The sequence below is a fragment of the Lipophrys pholis genome, assembly GCF_963383615.2.
Source record: "Lipophrys pholis genome assembly, chromosome: 18".
NCBI lineage: Eukaryota > Metazoa > Chordata > Actinopteri > Blenniiformes > Blenniidae > Lipophrys > Lipophrys pholis.
Window position 1 is genome coordinate 20595751 of NC_137646.1, and position 19675 is coordinate 20615425.

At 42.0% G+C, this 19675-nt stretch overlaps 1 protein-coding gene across 2 annotated transcripts in view; it reads right to left on the reverse strand.

The window, feature by feature from the left end:
- Window positions 1-19675, reverse strand: part of slc8a4b (solute carrier family 8 member 4b) — a 104385-nt gene that overhangs the window by 55895 nt on the left and 28815 nt on the right. The window lies entirely within an intron of this gene.

Consider the following 19675-nt stretch of genomic DNA (forward strand, 5'->3'; position numbering starts at 1 on the left):
AGGGAGAGGGGGGACAAAAGAGAAGGCAGAGTGATTACCAAACTATTCCTGTTCACTTAAATATATTCACGACAATAGCACCTTTCACTCCACTTCCATCAGCATTTGGTGTCTTTAATTAAGACATGCTGAAAGTGTTTGACGTTAACACTTATTGTCAGCTTTGATTTTCTGTCAGCAAAACCTTCTGTTAGTGACATGAAGTGACAATACATCTCAGTTTATTAGAACTCGACAAACTGTGCTTATAAACAGATTCACTGCAGGTTTGAACTGTAAAAATAGACAACAAGGCAATAAAAGTAGTTATGAGTGGTGAGTCCAAGTCCAAAAGCCTGAAGCGAGACATTTATGCATAATGAAACAGATGAAGCCTCTGATCTCTGCTTTGTGGACGAGTCAATAACTATTTTCTTAATAGAAAGCCAAAAGATTTAAAAAGCTCCATGTACTGTACATCTCAGAGTTGGTGAGTGTTCAGAGCAGAAAAAGACATTCACATCTCACACTGAAGCCTCGAAAGCCTCTTTTGCAGTCAAATCATCTCCTTCCTATCAATAAAAAATGGCCACATAAGCCTTGATTCAAAGATTTACTCTTTTTAAGACACTATAAAACATGAATCGAGTGAACTGAAGACAATTTTCCTGCCAGATTATCGAAGCCTCCAGGCTCCACTAATTAAATGTCATATTTAGATTTTATTAAGAGCTTCAACCACCAGTGTGTTTAATACTCTTTCAACAAGTCTAGACACCATATTCACCATATAGCGATATTCCGAGGCGAGATAGGCAATGATGAATTTGTTAATATGACAACTTCTGTACAAATTCCTGCAGCCTGCTGTTCAAATACTGAGTATCATTTACATCTTAATATATGTATAATCAAAGTTTATCTTTTTGCACGTAATGTAACAATATATTTAGCAACATATTTAGTTATATGACAGAATTGTTATGCCCGCAGCATTAGAATGCATCACTGAAATGTGTACAAAAAGTAACTTTCACCTTTCTTTTTTATGCTTATGAAAGGTTTGTGTTGTCTTTTGATTTCAGCTATGAAAATGCATCCATCCATCCATCCATCTATCCATCCATCCATCCATCCATCCATCCATCTTCTTAACCACCCAATCCATATGGGGTCATGGTGGCAGTACAGAGAATAAAGAAGCCCAGGCATCTCTGTCTCTGTGCCGCTCCCCGACCAAGCCAGAGATATAATCTCTCCAGCGAGTACGAGGCCAAACAAAATGAAAAGATCCCAAAAATGAAGCCGATTCTTTGCAGCATACAGCTGAAGGTCAAAATAATTGAACACAACTGACATTTCACCTCTTGTCTCTTTTGACTGTGGAGAATATGATTTTGCACAAACTGAAATATTATAGGTGAGTTCATGATCGATTTTTTTTTTTTGTGTGTGTGTTACAAATGTTTAAAAAAGGAAAAAAAAATAAAAACTTGAATCGTGAGCGGATCCGTAATCGAAAAGTCATTATTAGAAATGGTGAGCCAAACCGTAAAGAACAAAGCATCCATGTTTCACAAATGTCCACACACACACACACGAGGACACAGACACAAATATATGTTCACACACAAAACGTGTCGGCCTGGAAGGGCAGAAGTTGCCGACCTTGTTCTGACACGCACGCACGCATGCACGCACGCACGCACGCACGCACGCACGCACGCACGCACGCACGCACGCACGCACGCACGCACGCACGCACGCACGCACGCACGCACGCACGCACGCACGCACGCACGCACGCACGCACGCACACACACACACACACACACACACACACACACACACACACACACACACACACACACACATTCTACAGGGTTAGTCAGCTCTGGACAAAAAATTGCTGACCTGACCCTGTTTTCACGCAAACACACGCACACACACACACAAACACACACAGTCACACACGCCTATACACACAGCTGCAGTTAGTCATCAGTGGTGACATTAGAGTGGAGTTGCTGACCCTGTCTTCATCTATCTTCCAGGGTCCCGCTGCTCTGACAGCAACCTGTCACTTCAACAGTCAAGTCCCTTCTCTCCTCGGCCGTCTATACCCTCATCTCCTCTGGTCTCACTCGTCTTTTCTGTCATTTGTTTTCTGCTTTTTACACTTTTACACAAGAGGACTTCTCCCGTTGCATTAAATGCTGCCACAGCGATTTCACAAAATGTTTGTTTGAATAAAGAAAATAAACTTTTGTATCTTTACATTACCTTCTGGCAGAGTCAGTAATAACTTTGTCTTAAGGGAGCCACATCTTTATCGAGCATAAAGCCATAAGATTCTGTCAATTCTGCTCAACATAAATAAATGTGAAACCTTTAAGAACCTTTCTGTACGTCACCTGCTTTTTATAAGCTATTATTTCTGCTCTACATCTTTTTACATTTTTGTGTCACTTTGCATGTCTCAAAATCATGTACAGCGGAGAAGTAACGTAAAACAGTTGCGTTGCATTCGTTGTGATGTGATTGGTAAAGGGCAACAAGCAACATTGTGCAATAAATAAACATATATGTGGACATGACATGTACATTCAAGCAATACTGAAACCTTTCTCTGTTTCAACTTTTTTTTTTTTTTTTTTAAATGCACCTTATATAAATGCATTTTGACAACTTTGCACACCAGCTGACATTGTCAGATGATATTATAACACAGGTTTAATCTGAAATCCAGATAATGTAGTTCTGCACATTACAATCTTGGACTGCAAAACGGCAGACATACAACCGAAACCATGACCTGGTTTGGTCATAAACAAAACTGGCGGTTTGGTCCAGGAGATGGGCGTGTGGAGCTAAAAGCCGCAAACATAACCTCGAGTTTAAAGCTTGCATGAAGACTTTTCAGCTCCTCTGACTTCTCATATTCATTTTTTCTCTTTACTGTCGAACGTCAGCTCCGCCTGCTCGGGGCAGTTTCACCGACTTCACACAATTTGAGTCACTTTATGCAACTTCTTTTTTGCATAGTTGTATGGAAGTGTGTAAACAAACCTGCACTGATGTGCAAATAAAAGTGGAGTTTTCTTCTAAGGTGTCTTTCTCCTCTGTTTGTCTGCAGTAATCGCCACAAGTTGAAGCCAGGAGCCCCGGGGCAGCTCTGGAGCAGCGTCTTCTTTCCTCCTTTTTCATCCGGTATTGAGGCTTATAAAAACTCATTCCACATGTGCCGCACAAACACACAACACATTATTTTTCAGTGTTTTTTGCACTCAAATATAAAACGGGAGTCGTTGATTTGACGAATGAATCGACAAATCAATTATTTTGAAGCATTTAGCTTCTTTAAAAAGCTGCAACTCAGAGTCACTGTACTCACTCATTATTTTAGGGGGGCTTTCAGAATTCAGATTATGAAGAATAAAAAAAATAATCTGTTGTTTATAGTCATGGAGAACTGGCATTACCAGATGATATTGATGTTTAAAACAATCCTCATTTGTTTACTGATATCAAGGGCAGTAAAGTGGTGCAGGGATGAGCATCATCTCTTCACAGCAATAATAATCCTGACTTTACAATGAGGTTTACATGTGAGTTTAGATGATCTCTCTCTGCCTGTGTGTGTTTTCTTCATGTACTCTGGCTTCTGTTCATTAGCGTATGGTTTGTAAAGGGCTTTTAATATTGGCTGGAATAAAACAGCTTGCCATTGTCTGCATAAAGAAATATACTTTTTATTGATGACAGTTAATTTATTGGCTAATTGATTATGTTGTCAAAATTGTGCAATTGAAGCCTGAATTTAAGCACGATATTATTAATAAAATACATTTTAATCTAAATCTAAAGGAAACCAATGATCACTGAGCGATTGTGTCACAATATTCACTGTTACTTGGTCACTCAAATTCACTGCTGATGAGATTAGCCAATAATTACTTCACTGTGTTTCTGCAAACTCTATGCAGTACTATCGCTCTGTCTTGTCCTCTTCTGTCCTCTGAATTCCAGCTTTTCTTCACCTCACTCGTCACAGTCGCCTCCGTCACCAAATTCCTCTCAGCCTCTCCTGCAACCCCCTCCTCCTCATCATCATCATCCCATCCCCGAGTTAATGTCCTGTTGTCCCTCGTCTCCCTCGCCGCCCACGCTCCCCACTTCATGTCTGTAGCACCTCTCAATATCCCCGCCTGCTCTCTCTTTAACACCTCCTCTCAGTCCAAGCCTTCACGTTGCCCTCATCCATAAACAAATCTGTTTGTTTTACTCTTCAATATGTGGCGTGGATCTGCTGGCACAGACGTTGATAAAGGAGTCATAAAGGAAGTTTCCTTATGATATAACAGAGTAGCTGTTTGAGTGTGAATCCTGGACGTGCAACACAGCAGATAGTGCAGAATTAAACGGCCCGGATTGGAAATGCAGCTTCTGCGGGTTTTCAGCTTAACAGCTCAAGTCTGTGTAAAGGTATTTGGCAGAATTTGCATGGACACACTTGTGCTCAAAAAAGCTATTAGTCTTTTCTTGGCCAAGCTGGTGTTTAATTTTCAAAGCTAACGTGAGTGTGAAATAAAAAAAATAAAAAAAGAAGGTCCAAGACTGCATGACAGAGCGACGACGGCTCACAGAGCAAATGAATGAGGGAAGAAAAAGTTAGGAGAAAGAACAGCCAGATGCCAATTTCACTGATTGGGCATTCTTTAAAAAAATGCTGCATAGATCAGTGACCATAGAGCGAAGATAAATTGCTGTGGTTTTATTTTCTCATGGTCTGAGGCCACGGCCAAATCTTACAGTAACTTCCTAATCTGCTGTGCACATGAGTTTCTGTGTCTGTTCGTGTGTTATTGCGTGTATGTGTGTGTTCCCTGTTTCCTAAAGGCTCTTCCACATGTAAGATATGACTCATTCTGACAGATCGCACACACACCATGACCTCTCCGGGCCTGACAGGGATGCTCATGCACGTGCTCGCCTGCTGGCATACATGTAGAGTATGTAAATGAGGGGTGCGTGCGCGTCACAGCGCATACGGAATCCATTCATCCGCTCACGAACATACAAACCTGCCAAGTGCGCTTACTGTTCTCGCTAGTCAGTCGGCGGGTGTTCGCGTGCAGGCGTGTGTGTGAATGATAACTGTCCGATGCTAATTGACACCGGAAAACTTCTGTATGACAAGACGAAAAAAGAAAGCGGGGGCATTGATTATTAATTCTTTATAATTGTTTTGTGTGTGGCAGCTAACTGACTTCTCCCATCCTAAATCTGGACTGTATTTCCTGGTAAGAAAAAACGACGCTTGTGTCACCAATACCAAAACTTTCTACAAAGCCTAATGCGCGAGAGTATCCCTGAGCTTCATTTGGTAACAGAGACGTGTATTTTCTTTCAAAGTTTCGCTTTTAAAAAGACAGAAAAGCAAAAGATAGTGAAGAGTTACTGCAGCTCTGTCTTATATCAGCATTGTTATTACAGATCTTTGTAGCGTTCCAACTTATATATTTTTTAAAGTAACTATATAATGTAACATAGAAACTGTACTATAAATGGCAAAATTTCCACATGATAATCTCCACAACACTAAATATATAGTAGTTACGACGCAGAGAAGCCATTCCTGAACTCATAGTCGTTGAGTTTGAGAGGCGGAACTTCCAGTGGATGTGCCTCAACCATTTCAGAGCTGCAAATATTGCTGATTGTTTGATGAGGTTGCGACTTAACTTTGAATACTTTTATACTCTTTTGATCAATATATGTGGGCTGAGTATCCAGCAACATTACCTGTTATTGGTTTACAGAGGTGGGAAGCATATATTTTCAACTCATTTTAATATTTGAAAGTCAATGTACCCGTGTTATGTTGTAAATATTCCTCTTGATAGTTTTGAATTAACCTTTGTTGAATTTTGCCCAATATCACCCCTTTAATGTTTTGTACAAATCATCATGTTGACTTTGTTTATAAAGTTTTCAATTCATGCTGTTTGGACGAACCACTACTTTCAGAGCAAAGCCTGCAGGCTGCTCGAGAGGCCCTTCAGACGACCACCGAGTTGACTGTTCCCTACACACTATAATCTGGAATAATTTCATCTCATTTGGATCAGCCTGACTGTTTACTATAAACATCGCGATGCTGCTGCTGCTTCCTATGAAAAGCATTCACTTTTCACAAATCAGCTGGCACATCCGTGGGAGGGAAAGGAATGCAAATGTCACATAGATTAAAGTCAGTAAATCACTCGCTGAAACACAGAAACAACAACACAAGAGTGGGTATTTTGACAGAGAAAGCATTATTTCTATTAAAACATGTAAGAAACAGCACCGGTTTTAAGCAGAGTTGATGGAGAGTGATTGATTCGGCAAAGGTTTTATGTTGGATGGCCTTTATGTCACAACCTGTGCATCTGGGGGTTGGGGGCCTTGCTCAAAGACAAACTGTGGGATTCAAACCAGCAAACTTCAGGTTACAAGTCCTCAAGTACACAAATCGGAGGAACTAATTGTTAAACCAACGCAAGAAAAAACTGAAAAAACAAAAGGTAATGAACAGAGAATAAAGCAGAATGTTTGCTTCAATATGAATTCATAAAAATGCTCAGTACAGCATGTGCTGGGTGAGACGGAGGATGAGATGAAGGCAGACAATGTTCATATTCACACCCACTGTAGAGCACATCAGATACACACACACACACACACACACAACCACAACCACACACACACACAAGCTTCGACACGGTTATTGAAAGCAGTAAGAGCACTGACCATGGCTGTTGATTCATATCACATCAGCCATGCCTTGCTGCTCTGCCCTGTTTGGCACCATGAATCACCACACACACAAGCACGCACGCACGCACGCACGCACGCACGCACGCACGCACGCACGCACGCACGCACGCACGCACGCACGCACGCACGCACAGAAGGGGGTTAATGTTATCTCAGGGTTAAATGAAGTTTGAATCATCGTGGGCTTAACTAGCATTCACACTGTCATTTTACCACTCCTTCACACTATAATTCCTTCTCTTTGCATTGCGAATGCTGCCAACTGAAGTGAGATCATATCACTGTTTCAAGTGCAAATCACCTGTGACTTCTCCAAACACCCCGAGGAGCGTGTGAGCGGAAAGCGTAGGTAGTGTTTTGGTTTTTTTGCGATATCGCTTTGGCCTCCAGATGACGACCTTTTTATGTAACTACATCAGGATAGAGACTCGGGCTGGATTTATATACTCTCTGAAGTCTAGAGGTATATGTTTCCGCTGCTTCCTGGATCTCACTTTGAATCGCAATGTCTCCCCAAAGTGAAATAACACCAGATTACTAAAACTAATTCACTGGGATGCAATTATCTGGTTTTATGGAAGAGCAGCAGAGCTGCTGTCACTCTTCGCCCTGTTACCTTTACCATCAGCTGGTGAAGATTAGTTAGTAAACTCCTTTTTACTTTTAAGGAGTCAGTTTGAATGAATTCAGTCAAGTGTGTTTTATGAAATCTTCTCCAAACTTTTCAATATATAGAGTTTCACATGTGTTTTTGCTCCAGTGTTTCTTATGTTCTTGTCATCACCATCTCCAGTTTTACTTCTATAAGCAGTCCCAAAGTTGCAGATATTTTCCTGCCAATCACAAACCTGAACTCAGCAGATTTATTTAGTTGGTAGCAGCTCAACTTTGACTGGACCCAGACTATAAAGTCTATTTCCCAAGTGATGCGTTTTCATGCGTCATTAATTTTCAATATCTTACTGACGTACAATAATAAAATTCAGGAAGCTGTTTACGGTAACAATCATCTTTTCCCACAGAGCTTTCACATCACTGACTTTGTGGCTCAGCTGCAAATAACTGTGCCTCTGTTTCCTGGGGAACTCTTAGAGATGCACGTTAAAGAAAATCTGTATACAGTTGACTCTCTCTCGATTTCTCTGCGCAGAACCACGGAGGGAGGAGTCAGGGTGTTATTTGAAGGTTACTTTCACAATGGATGGCAGCCCACTGCACCTCCAGTCTTTTGACTCTTTAATTACTGCCTTGGAAGCACAAACGGTATCGGATCGTGTTTCATTTCAGACCTTTGAGGCTTTGAGTGCAGCCTGACATCCTCTGGTACTTCACTTCTTTTACCTCCTCCTGGTGACCCAAAGGGGGAGGCGAGGATTTCTCTTTATATATTCAAGGCCAGAAAAATCAAGATTTTTCTTTTCTTAAGGCTTACTCATCTTCTGGCTCTGTGATGTTATTGGATTTCATACGACAGCTTACATTGTTTACTAAGTGTTAATTCACTCTATATTTGGCCTTTTCTTGATATTTTTTCTCGAGTACTATTAAAAAATATATATATTATTGTTGTCGCTCATCTTTGAGTTATTCCTTCCTCTTTCCCTCAATCTATAAAAAAAAGTGCTTCTCTATTCCCTACATAGAGTGAAAGACAGTGAGACGAAGCCAGCGAAACTGATCTTGGTCATATCTTTTGTGTGTGTGTGTGTGTGTGTGTGTGTGTGTGTGTGTGTGTGTGTGTGTGTGTGTGTGTGTGTGTGTGTGTGTGTGTGTGTGTGTGTGTGTGTGTGTGTGTGTGTGTGTGTGTGTGTGTTTGCGGGTGGTTTGGTGCAGATTCACCGGTGTTGTGCTGTGCGTGAACGTTTGCATGGCGATGTTGTGCGTGCACGACGGAAAAAGTGCATGCGTGACTGATCATTGGCTGCACCCACGGAGGCTGCAGGCTTGGGGCAGCAGGGAGGCGGTGGCGTAGGGCGCAGGATGGGGAGGCAATGAGGCTGCAAGGCCAACCCAAGAGGGAGCAGCGATTGTTGGAAGGAGTCGTATTGGCCTGTGGAGCTCAGAGAGCTCTGCTCCTTGACGAATGCGAGATTATAGGAGAGATGAGAAGGATGATGCAACAGGGTGGGGGATGGCCATGGAGGAGAAAGGAGAAAGGTGGGGAGGGAAAAAAGAAAAAAGAAATGAGAGGAGATAAAACCCTGGAAAGGCAAAGATAAAGAAGGAGGTGGGGAAACACGAATGTGTGTGTGTGTGGCTGCAGGATTACAGCTTTCCAGTGGTTGGAGAGTTCAAGAGCTGATGAGATGCGTAATTAAGCAGATTTAAGGGGCGATGGCAAACGCGCCCCACTGGGCCGTGGATGCAGCTGTCCAAGCATGTTAGGGAGTGTTGCAAAGTGCTGCCCATACGCCGCAGCACAGCACAGATTTAAGGCGATAGCGAGCGCAGCCCAGTGGAATGAAAAGAAAGACATCAGAGATACAGCCAGGCGGTCCTCTCCAAATAGCCTTATAGTTGAGGCGAAAAGCAATGCATCAATGAGCTTTCGGTTTATGATTTATCTGTGTGTGTGCAGCTCTGAGGAGGATAGTGACTGACAGCTGTCGGTTGCTTCTGTAGCATGTGTCACGGCGTTGCAGTCATGCACTTACACACTTACACATCCAACAAAAGATTCACAGGCAGAGTCAAGAAGTAATATGTGACAGTAAGTCCGTTGCGTTCACTCTACAGGAGCATGCCGTTTCAAAACTGTTGCATAAGCAGCTTTAAAGAGCTTCAAATGCTTCCCTCCAGAGGTTGGAGCAGCTACTGATGCACCTGTTCACTTTGGTGTAGGAGACTCACATAAGACAGTGCAAAAAGTAATTACTACCGTACTTTTGAAGTGTGACATAATGAAAAATACAGTCGCTGAAAATCTTATTTAGAAATGTCCAGTGGGAGGTGCATTTGCTTTGAGGCTGTTGCTGCTAAATTTCCCAATTGCTTCAGTGAAGTATTTGTAATGTCAGTGTGTGTGTATGCGTGTGGTCAGAACTCTGGTGGTCACTCAATGTTTCTCCCTACAGGACGGTGCTCAACATTGATCTGCCTCGGGCTCATCTATCACGTCAGACACAAAGCCACACACGCACGCACACACACACACACACACGGATATGAAATGGGTTTTACACGGATTATTGGAGATGATCTTTCATGGCTGTGGGGAAAAGATCTAAGACGGTTTACAACAAAGACAATACTATATCATAAAGTCCGGAAAATATAAGTTACAGTGAGCCAGATAAGGAAATGCCTTTCACCACAATAACAGCAGTTTTGTTTTGTGCCTTTTTAAACTCAATGAAAACAGACAGAATCGATTTCAAACGTTGCGAATCACATTGTGCACTGTACATTTACCACTTGGTATATACTCTTTCCAGTATTTTGCACAATCTGGTAGACACACTCAAATATTCCACATTGCAAAGTGATAGTTTGGATTATTTCAAGCGAAATATTACTTTTTTTTTTTACAAATAAAGCTTTGGTACATTAGAACAACATTGTCCTTAAAATCTGGAAGTAATTGAGCATAACTGCAACTCCGTTAGATCCTGAAGTCTGCCGTTAACACACTTTCCTTAGATTTTAAATTCATGAAACAACAAACAAACTAAATTAACTCAACAATGATTTTATTTTATTATTTCTGCCTGTTCTCATGAGGTAGTTTTTCCTTAAAAATAAGTCTTTATAGGCAAAGTTAGGAAAATAATTTGAACTGACTTGCTGATTTATGAACTAATAAAGACTATTTTATTTTGTAAGAGGAAAGCACATGAAACAATTTATAAGCTAAACTAGATGGTGACTGGTGTATTTTACTTTGAGCCTTTAACTGCTGGAGTTCATATACTGTATACAGTGTTTAAAAATGATAAACCTAGACTTTAGCTGCAGCAGTTGTCTTCATTGCAGTCAGTTATAATCCTGAGCTTCAGTACGTCATATTGCTTTTGCAACAATCCAGAAGTCAATTCATAAAAACCCATTTGCTGTTTGATTCAAGAACCGAAAACATGCCACTGGTTGTGCTGGCATTCAAAAATAGGTCGCACTCTCTACCAAAACCAACCCGCTCACATCCTCCAGGCGGTTGTAGAGTGTTGTCTTCAATGTATGGATGTCAGCATGAGTCATACGATGAGTAGAAAGTCGGATCAAGCCGCTGGCCAAGGTCACAGAGGTTAAGAATGAGAGACACAGACAGAACAAGCTTGCATGTAATCTCATGGCTTAGGATCGAGACCCCTCTGTTTCACCAGTACACATACTCCTTATCCCTGAAATCTGCCCTTTTCACTTTGAAAACTACTCCTGTTTTGTTTTGTTTTCTAAGTGGTAAGATTTCATTCAACTTCAAAATATCTTCAGAAGAGGATGAGGGTAAAGTCATCTTCAAAAGTGATGCAGGCTAAATTTCACCACGGGCTACCAAGTCAGCGTGGGTTAATATCCCGTCTGAAGTAGCTGAACTTGTGCACTGTTTCCTTTCCTTCTATATAACCGTATCTCTTTTCTACTGTTTAGATCTCCTGCGATATAATCTAACTATTGCTTCGGCATTTTATTATGTCACACGAAACCTCATACAGTGGAAATATAAATGGGCCCGCAGCCAAAGTTTTCCCTTTTTTTTTTTTTTAACGGCGAGGCCTGTTTTCATGCTCCTATCCTTTGTCACCATGCTGTACGGATGTGAAAGTTTGTGTAGGCGAGAACATCAGCCAAATGAGGTTAAAAGGGTTTTAATGGGCTGTGACATTAATACTAGAGAAGATGATGCATGTTAGGATGACGCTGCCTCTGTGTGTGGAGTGTGTATCAGCGTATAAGTGTGTGTGTCTGTAAGCACGGTTGTGTTCATCTAAGGGTGTTTGATTCCGATGTATTTGTTCGAATGCATAAATAAGCTGGATTATTGTAGCAGCAGTAGTGAGCGCATGTATTTACATGCTGTTAGAGGAATAGAGAAAAAACTAAATCAGACACATTTAAACTCGTGCACCAGTTAACATACCGTTATACTTTTTATATTCATGTTAGGGATATTAAAAAGGAAAAAAGGTTGAATGCACAGTGGTATAGTGGTTAGCACTCATGCCTCACAACAATAATATCAGCAGTTCTATTCTGGGCTTGTGGGCCTTTTTTTCAGAATTCCTCTGACAGTTAGAAAATGTGCTTTTGAGGACAACTAGTGACCATAAAATCTTCACCCACCTTACCAGCTGCAGCAACTCAGAACAATTTCACTAATTTCTTATGTTTATTGTCGTTAACTGGGCTCAACCAATGTCTATGAGATTGGAACTCAGTGTTGAATCAGTAAATATTCCTGTCCAAGGTGTTCCCTGCTATTTCCCAATGTCCAATGGGATTAGGTCCCACCACTTCATAACCTAAATTGGGTAAAGCAGTAGTGATGGAAAAAGGAATAAGGAAAAACAGAAGAACAAATGTTCTCAAACCTTCTCAGGTGTTCATGAAGTCAGTATAAGACACGATCGGAGTCTGAAGCAAGCGTCCATCCACAGTTGCATAACAAGAGAATGTATAGAAGCCTTATCATGCACAAACTTCTCATTACAAAGATGAATGCACATTCGACGTTTCAGTGGTGCAAAATCCATAGCCACTGGTCTGAAGGGATGAGTCACTATTCACCACATTCCCATCAACTGGGCCAGAGCAAGAGGATGGTACAGGCCTGAAGGCTCGACCCCAGGAAGGGGATCTCGTGACAGCGTTGAGCCGTGGAGGACATTTTGCTAGTCCCCTTAGAAGGGAAGGTCACTACAAATCAATACAAAGTTGCTGTGAGTGGTGCCCTTTATGCTCTGATGGAACTGTCTTAAAGGTATAGGTCTGCTCCGAGATGATGATGTTCTCATCCATGAGGCGCCAGAACTCACCGAATTGTCCAAAGACTGAGAAAAATGAAGTGACTCACATGTTGTAGCCTTCACAGTCACAAGATTTCAGCCCAGGTCAACACAGAGGGGAGATTTTCAACCAATCCGTTAATGTTCGTCACCGTCTTCGTCAAAACAACGAATGAGGAAAAATAAAATCTAAAGAAAAGTCGTTCATCTCTTCAGTAGAGCTGCAGAAAGGTTCCAGAGACTCACAGACAAAATGCACAACGACCGAGGTGGCATCACATGGTGGTCCAACACCCCAAAAAGATGCTTCAGGCAACTTCTCACACTCTGTGCAACGTTACTTCAAATGTCTGTGCTTTTCTGAGTCAGGCCCTGCTGTAAATTTTTTTTTTTTACCTTCCCATTCAGCCATGTTAAAACAGCAAATTTACTTGCGTGCATCTGTGTGCCAGGTCAGTGATGCAGTGATTTGCTTTACTTTAATGGTGCCATAATTATATTTTCAGTCTTGCAACATCAAACAGCAGCAGGATCCATGTATGTATTCCCAAAGTGCTCTGGCTATGCACGTTACACTTTGCACTTGATTATCCACTCATAAACAAGCTAAGACACCGTCATTGCTCAGCCCCAACGTCAGAACTACTTTCCCCATTTTGTTTGCAAAAAGAAAAGACGCATTTTTACTGTCCATAACAAAGATCTGCTGCCAATGTGTGAGTGGCCCCGGCTTTTAAAAGGAATGGAAGATGGCTCTGAGATTGGTCTATTATAAGTTGAACCTCTGATCCATTATAGCTCTAAACACACAACTACTACACAGCAGCCACACGCTGATACTGCAGTTAAAACTGCAATGGTAGACCTTGACATAAGTAATTACAGCAATGCAATGCACTTCAGAGTGTGTGCTTCAGATTGTTAAAACAAGGCCTTTTATAGCCATTATTACTTGTACTTGTCATTTATATGTGTGTGTCTGCGTGTGTGCGTGCGTGGCTTGTTAAGCAACATGGAGACCTAAGGACATGTAGTCTTACTGCACATCAGCATGAGTAAAAGCACTGTGGTGACTTCAATATGAAACTGAGGCTGCTTTGAATATACAAGTATAGAAAAAGCCACAAAATATGTGTGTGTGTGTGTGTGTGTGTGTGTGTGTGTGTGTGTGTGTGTGTGTGTGTGTGTGTGTGTGTGTGTGTGTGTGTGTGTGTGTGTGTGTGTGTGTGTGTGTGTGTGTGTGTGTGTGTGTGTGCGTGAATGTTTGTGTGTACACATAAGTCACTGAAGGTGAAAATTTTATCATCACACACATCCTCCTCCTCCTCCTCCTCCTCCTCCTCCTCCTCTTCGTCCTCCTCCTCCCCCTCCTCCCGTGGGCTTGTTTTAGATAGATGATGCAACGCTCTCTTGCTTTCTTCTCCTTTTCTTTACCGTCGTCCTCCCCCTTTCTCTCCCCCCATCTGTTTGCTCCCCCTCTACCCTCTCCTCACCTCCGATGCTCTCCGCCTTTACTTTCCACTGTTGTTCTTTGCCGCATCTGTTTTTTCATCACTTAGTCTTTTACTCTCCCTGTTTTGTTTTGCTTTTTTTTTTTTTTTAAACACCTTGCTGTCATTTATCTTCCATTTCTCTGGCTCACTACTCCTCTAGTGCCTCACTGCATCTCTTTCGCTTTCCCTCCACTCCCCCTGGTCCCTCCTGTGTGCCACATTAAAGCAATCTTAATAAAAAAAAATAAAAAGACTAAAGAAAATCCCCTTGTCACAGAGAGCTTAGGGGAGATAGAGTGAAGGGAAAAGAAGCAATATGCATGAACATGTGTGTGCGTTTCATGAGGAGAGGAAGAATATAGACAAGAGAGAGAGAGAATAAGAGAAAGACAACAAGCACAACACAAGAACAATAATTCAAAGCTGCATTAATCCCTCCTGATCTCCCTCTTACGGAGTAATGAAGTGCAGTATACCTGTCTGTGGATTCAAGCCTCCGTTGGCATGACTGACCCCTCTTCTTCAAAGACACACTTATCTTTTCACACACTCTCCTCATGCCATAAAGTAATAATAACTTTGGTATCCTATTAGTCACCCTAGTAACAGCACGAGGCCAATCATGTGCTTGAAGCCAGCCATTTTCCACTTTCTCCCTTCTTCTAGTTGTCACCGCTCTCCTTCTATATATATATATACAATTTCCTTTCCCTCCTTCCATGTAATCCTTCACTTGTTGCTCAACACCCATGGATGAACCGCTCGCCAGAAGACCCAGGTTATCATGGCGGTCCTTCAGGATTCATGAGTTTTTGTTTTTTTTAAATACGTGCATATGGAACACAGATTTTCCCTACCACATTAATGACAGCCATTTGATTTGAAGAGATTGTTTTTTGCCTGCCATGACCATTCTAGGGACTTTCTATAGATCTAAATTGTTTAGCCAAGAAAGTACATTATGCACATATTAAGACTAAATCACCCATGTGTCCAGTGATCAGCCTGGACAAGAAGTGAACTCATAACGACAGCGATGGTCATGGAATATATTGCTAAGACATATCTGCAATTGATTATATCCGACAGTTGCGCGCACTACATATTTATGAGATTCTGCCTGCCTTCAACAAGTTAAAGATTCATAAAGAACATTTGCAGCTGCAGTGAAGACCCCCTGTGGAGCAAAATATTTTCGGAAACGAACAATGAGTTGGACAGCACTTATCTGCAGAGTGGAGTAAAAGGAGCAAATGTGTCGCATGGTGTGATATTTGAATGAAAGGGGAGGAATATTCAGAGAGAGAGCGAGAGAGGGGGGGGGGGGGGGGGCAAAGAGAGAGCGGGGAGCAGAGACCGAGCGAGCCTCTGTGCTGTTGTGGCGTTACCACAGTGATTAATGGGATAGGGAAGTTATTATCATTATCATTATGAGTATGAAATGAGTGGGTGATGCACTGTGTGTGTGTGTGTGTGTGTGTGTGTGTGTGTGTGTGTGTGTGTGTGTGTGTGTGTGTGTGTGTGTGTGTGTGTGTGTGTGTGTGTGTGTGTGTGTGTGTGTGTGTGTGCACGCCAGATGGGAGAAACCAGAGAGTAATGAGAGCGTTCACCAGGACAACATTAACTAAATCAATTAGATAAGAGGGTTTTCCTCATAAATTACACTGTTAACTGGAGATTACAATTACAAGCTGCAGCAGACGACCATCAGACACGCGGAGTATCCAAAAATGTAGAACATTAGCTTTCTTTTTTTTTTTTTTTACAAGTCCTCCAGCTGCGTGTGATGGTTTTGCAGGGACCAATGGATCATAATAGTGCACGTCTCATTTTCACATTGAGTGAAAACTGTTGAACAGAGTAAAGTAATCCTACACTAGAGATCCAAACATCAGGAAGTTTTACTCCAATTTGAAATCCTCTGGTGTGATATTGTTCTGTTATTTCTTATTTCTACTAACTGAACTCCTCTATTCCCCATTGAGCATATTACATGGCACATATTGTCCTTACAATGCCAACACAGTAAACGTCTTAGTAAAAAATCACATGTACGCTCCTCATAACAACAATTTCACAATATAGTTTTTGGGTGCCTTAAAATGTCCTTTTCAAACATCCAAGTAACAGTAACTACAGCCCATTATCGGGCTCCATGCATGTGTTTCCATTCATGTAAATCAAACATTGGCAATGGGCGGCCCGTGGGCTGCATGCTGTCTTTGTGACTCATCAGGTCAAACAAGTAAAAAAGTAATTTAACCATATTTAAACCCATTTTCAATGCATTTATTCATGAAATATTTACATTGAAAATTACAGCTATTCGGTTAGCTCTTTGTGTTATATTACTTGCTGCAATTCTCCCAAATTGTTAATATAACCTGACGATTCTGAGACGATGAAACCTGAGTGGCCCTTAACCAAAACTGCACATCAATGACATAAATGGATCTATGTATATGTCAGTGTCGGTTATTTGAATGAAAGTTTCTTACTGTAGCATCATTCTTCTGTCCCACAGTTTCATGTTCTGGCAGGATGGGCTGTGCAAAGTGTGCTTCTTGTCCTGAGTGTCTATTTTTATTGTTTGACTGTTGTCAAAACTTGTTCTACTGCTTAAGCCACCCAGACACACACACACAGAAACCAAACCATGCATCTGTGCTCACAATCTGTCCAAAAGTACGAACAGAACTAGTGAATAATCCAACCGTTGTTCATGAGAGGGGCCGTAGCTGTGCACAAATATGTGCGTGTGTGTGTGTGGGTGTGTGTGTGTGTGGGTGGACACATGTATTGAAGGACAGAGTGAGAAGAGAGGGAACGTCAAAATTTTACTGTTGCACACACACACACACACACACACACACACGCACACACGCACACACACACACACGCAACACACACACACACACACACACACACACACACACACACACACACACACACACACACACACACACACACACACACACACACACACACACACAACTCATTGCTGTTGGTTGTTCACATTGCATTGCAAAGTAGTTGGAATGAACCTTTACTATTATGGCGAAAAGAATAGTCTGTTCCTGCCAGGAGTGGCCACACATACACATACACACACAGACTCACACACACAGAGTGCACGGTGTAAATGAAAATGAATCTGGGCAGACCTTCGCCGCCATTGTTGTAATGACGAGGACAGCTCAGCAGCGAGGCTGGCAGCGCTATTAACAGGTGCAATTAGCAGAGAGACGCCCGCGAACACAGACGTGCACAGCAGCACAGGCTCAGCCACAGATAAGGCCGCTTGGCAGCTAAATCCAGTCCGAGCGTGAGGCTCAGGAAGAAAAGGACAAAAGACAGAAAGAGGGCAGAGGAAGACACCGAAACAATGAGCCGACAATAAATGGGAATAAGATTTAGATTATGAGGTGAAAATTCGCCGGGGATTTGGCAGCCAATGAAATAAGAGATTTACCAAACAGCTTTGCCATCGAGGACGGGCAATCAACATCTGAATGGACTATGTTTCCTCAAGGTCACACACCTATCCAGACAGAAGCACGCGCACGCGCACACGCACACACACACACACACACACACACACACACACACACACACACACACACACACACACACACACACACACACACACACACACACACACACACACACACACACACACACACACACACACATAAATGAAAGCAGACAGCGGTGTGAAGGATCGAGGACACAGTACTATTTCGAGGGACGCACAATTTTCAACATGCTGTCTCACTGTCACTTCAATTCACTCTCCTCAGATTCACATTTGAATGCTCATCTCAGCAGCCCCACTTCCATAGTCTTAGCTTTCCCCGCTGTTAGGGGTCTTCTCTTCGGCACCGTGGCTTTATCGACTATTTGAGGAGCTCAGTGGAGGGATTAGCTGACTACTTGTGTGAGCATTGATTGGAGTAAGGAGCAGTGCTTAAACAAGTCTCCGTCATCCAAATACAACTTTAGGTCTGACAAAAATTAGAAGCAGGTCCTCGTCTGGATGCTCCTAAGCTGCATCTACATTCTAACTTCAGTAAATGTTGTTAACTCCATTCCCTTAAATATAAATAGTCTCTCCTCTATGTCTTTAATGGAGCCATCATCCATTAAAGACATTGCTGTAGTGTGAGCAAACAACTAGGCCAGGACCAGGGTCTGCAATTTTTATGACTGGAAAATTATTTTTGCCAATTTTGCAGCCCAACAAAATTTCCTAAAATTCATCAAAACATGTTTTCAAAGTTTTACATAGTGTTGCTGTTCATCCGAAAATCTTATCTTTGGTTATATTCAGAAAAGTTTGACTACAATCTACAATGGACTTGCTTATTACATTTTAGCTGCTGTTCTTTTGTGGTTTCTGCCATTTTTGTATGTGTGTGTCTGGTGTCAGTTCAAAACATACGTCTCGTCTCTGTGATGTTCTGCGGCGTGAACCAGCTGACTGTTGCATTATGGGATCAACAGCAGGATGCTCACTGTACTGACGGCAACACACAAACTCACAGATGCACACATCAACAACACCTTCTTAACTCCAGGAAACAATATTTGTGACACATTTCAGGAACATGAGCCCCATTTTCTTGATAGATCATGTATTTTTAATTGTTTGCCAGGTAGCGGAACCAGTCAGAGCATTTCCCAGTGGTTCAGTGTAAAATCTCAACAAGCTGCAGCTACTGACCATGAACAAACTCAAATCAGCCGCGGTGCGATGACGAGAAGCTGTTGGCTGTTGAGCGCAGTCTGATTATTCTGACCTCGTGTTTGTAGCATTGCAAAAGACTGTTCCTGCGACTGGAACAACGTAATCAGTGTTTGGCTGATTAGAAATAAATTCTGTTAATTAACGGGAGTCGCAATCGATAGAGGATGAGGCAGGGGAGAGGGGAGGAGAAGACAGGAGAGGAGAGCATAGAAAAACAGTTTATATTTGAAATGTGACAGAAAAAGGAAGGGAGAGTCATCAACAGTGAGCGGAAGAAATGAGGCAGCGCTATGAAACGGAGGCAAAGTGAGGGAAGGAGATATACACCCCAACTAATATAGACAGTGTGGATTTCCATTATAACCTTGAGGAGGAATGAAAATCCTAAACACGAGCTCCATCACAATGACAGCCACAAAGATTCACACACAATCTCGACTAATATACAGAAGCCGCTGGGAAGATGCAGAATCCTGCACGAACTCCTTAAACCCTCGCGGTCACGCAGAGTGGAAAATAAAACATCCATTACCACATTATAGGCTGCTGTGTTGAATCGTCCCGATAGTTACATGATGCACAAAAAGGCACAAGTGTATTATATCAAACAATAAAGAATGGAAGAGAGAGCAAGGCAGGAATGCAAAGAGATGCAAACCGAATATCTTATCTTCAAGTGTAATCTATGGGGAGGA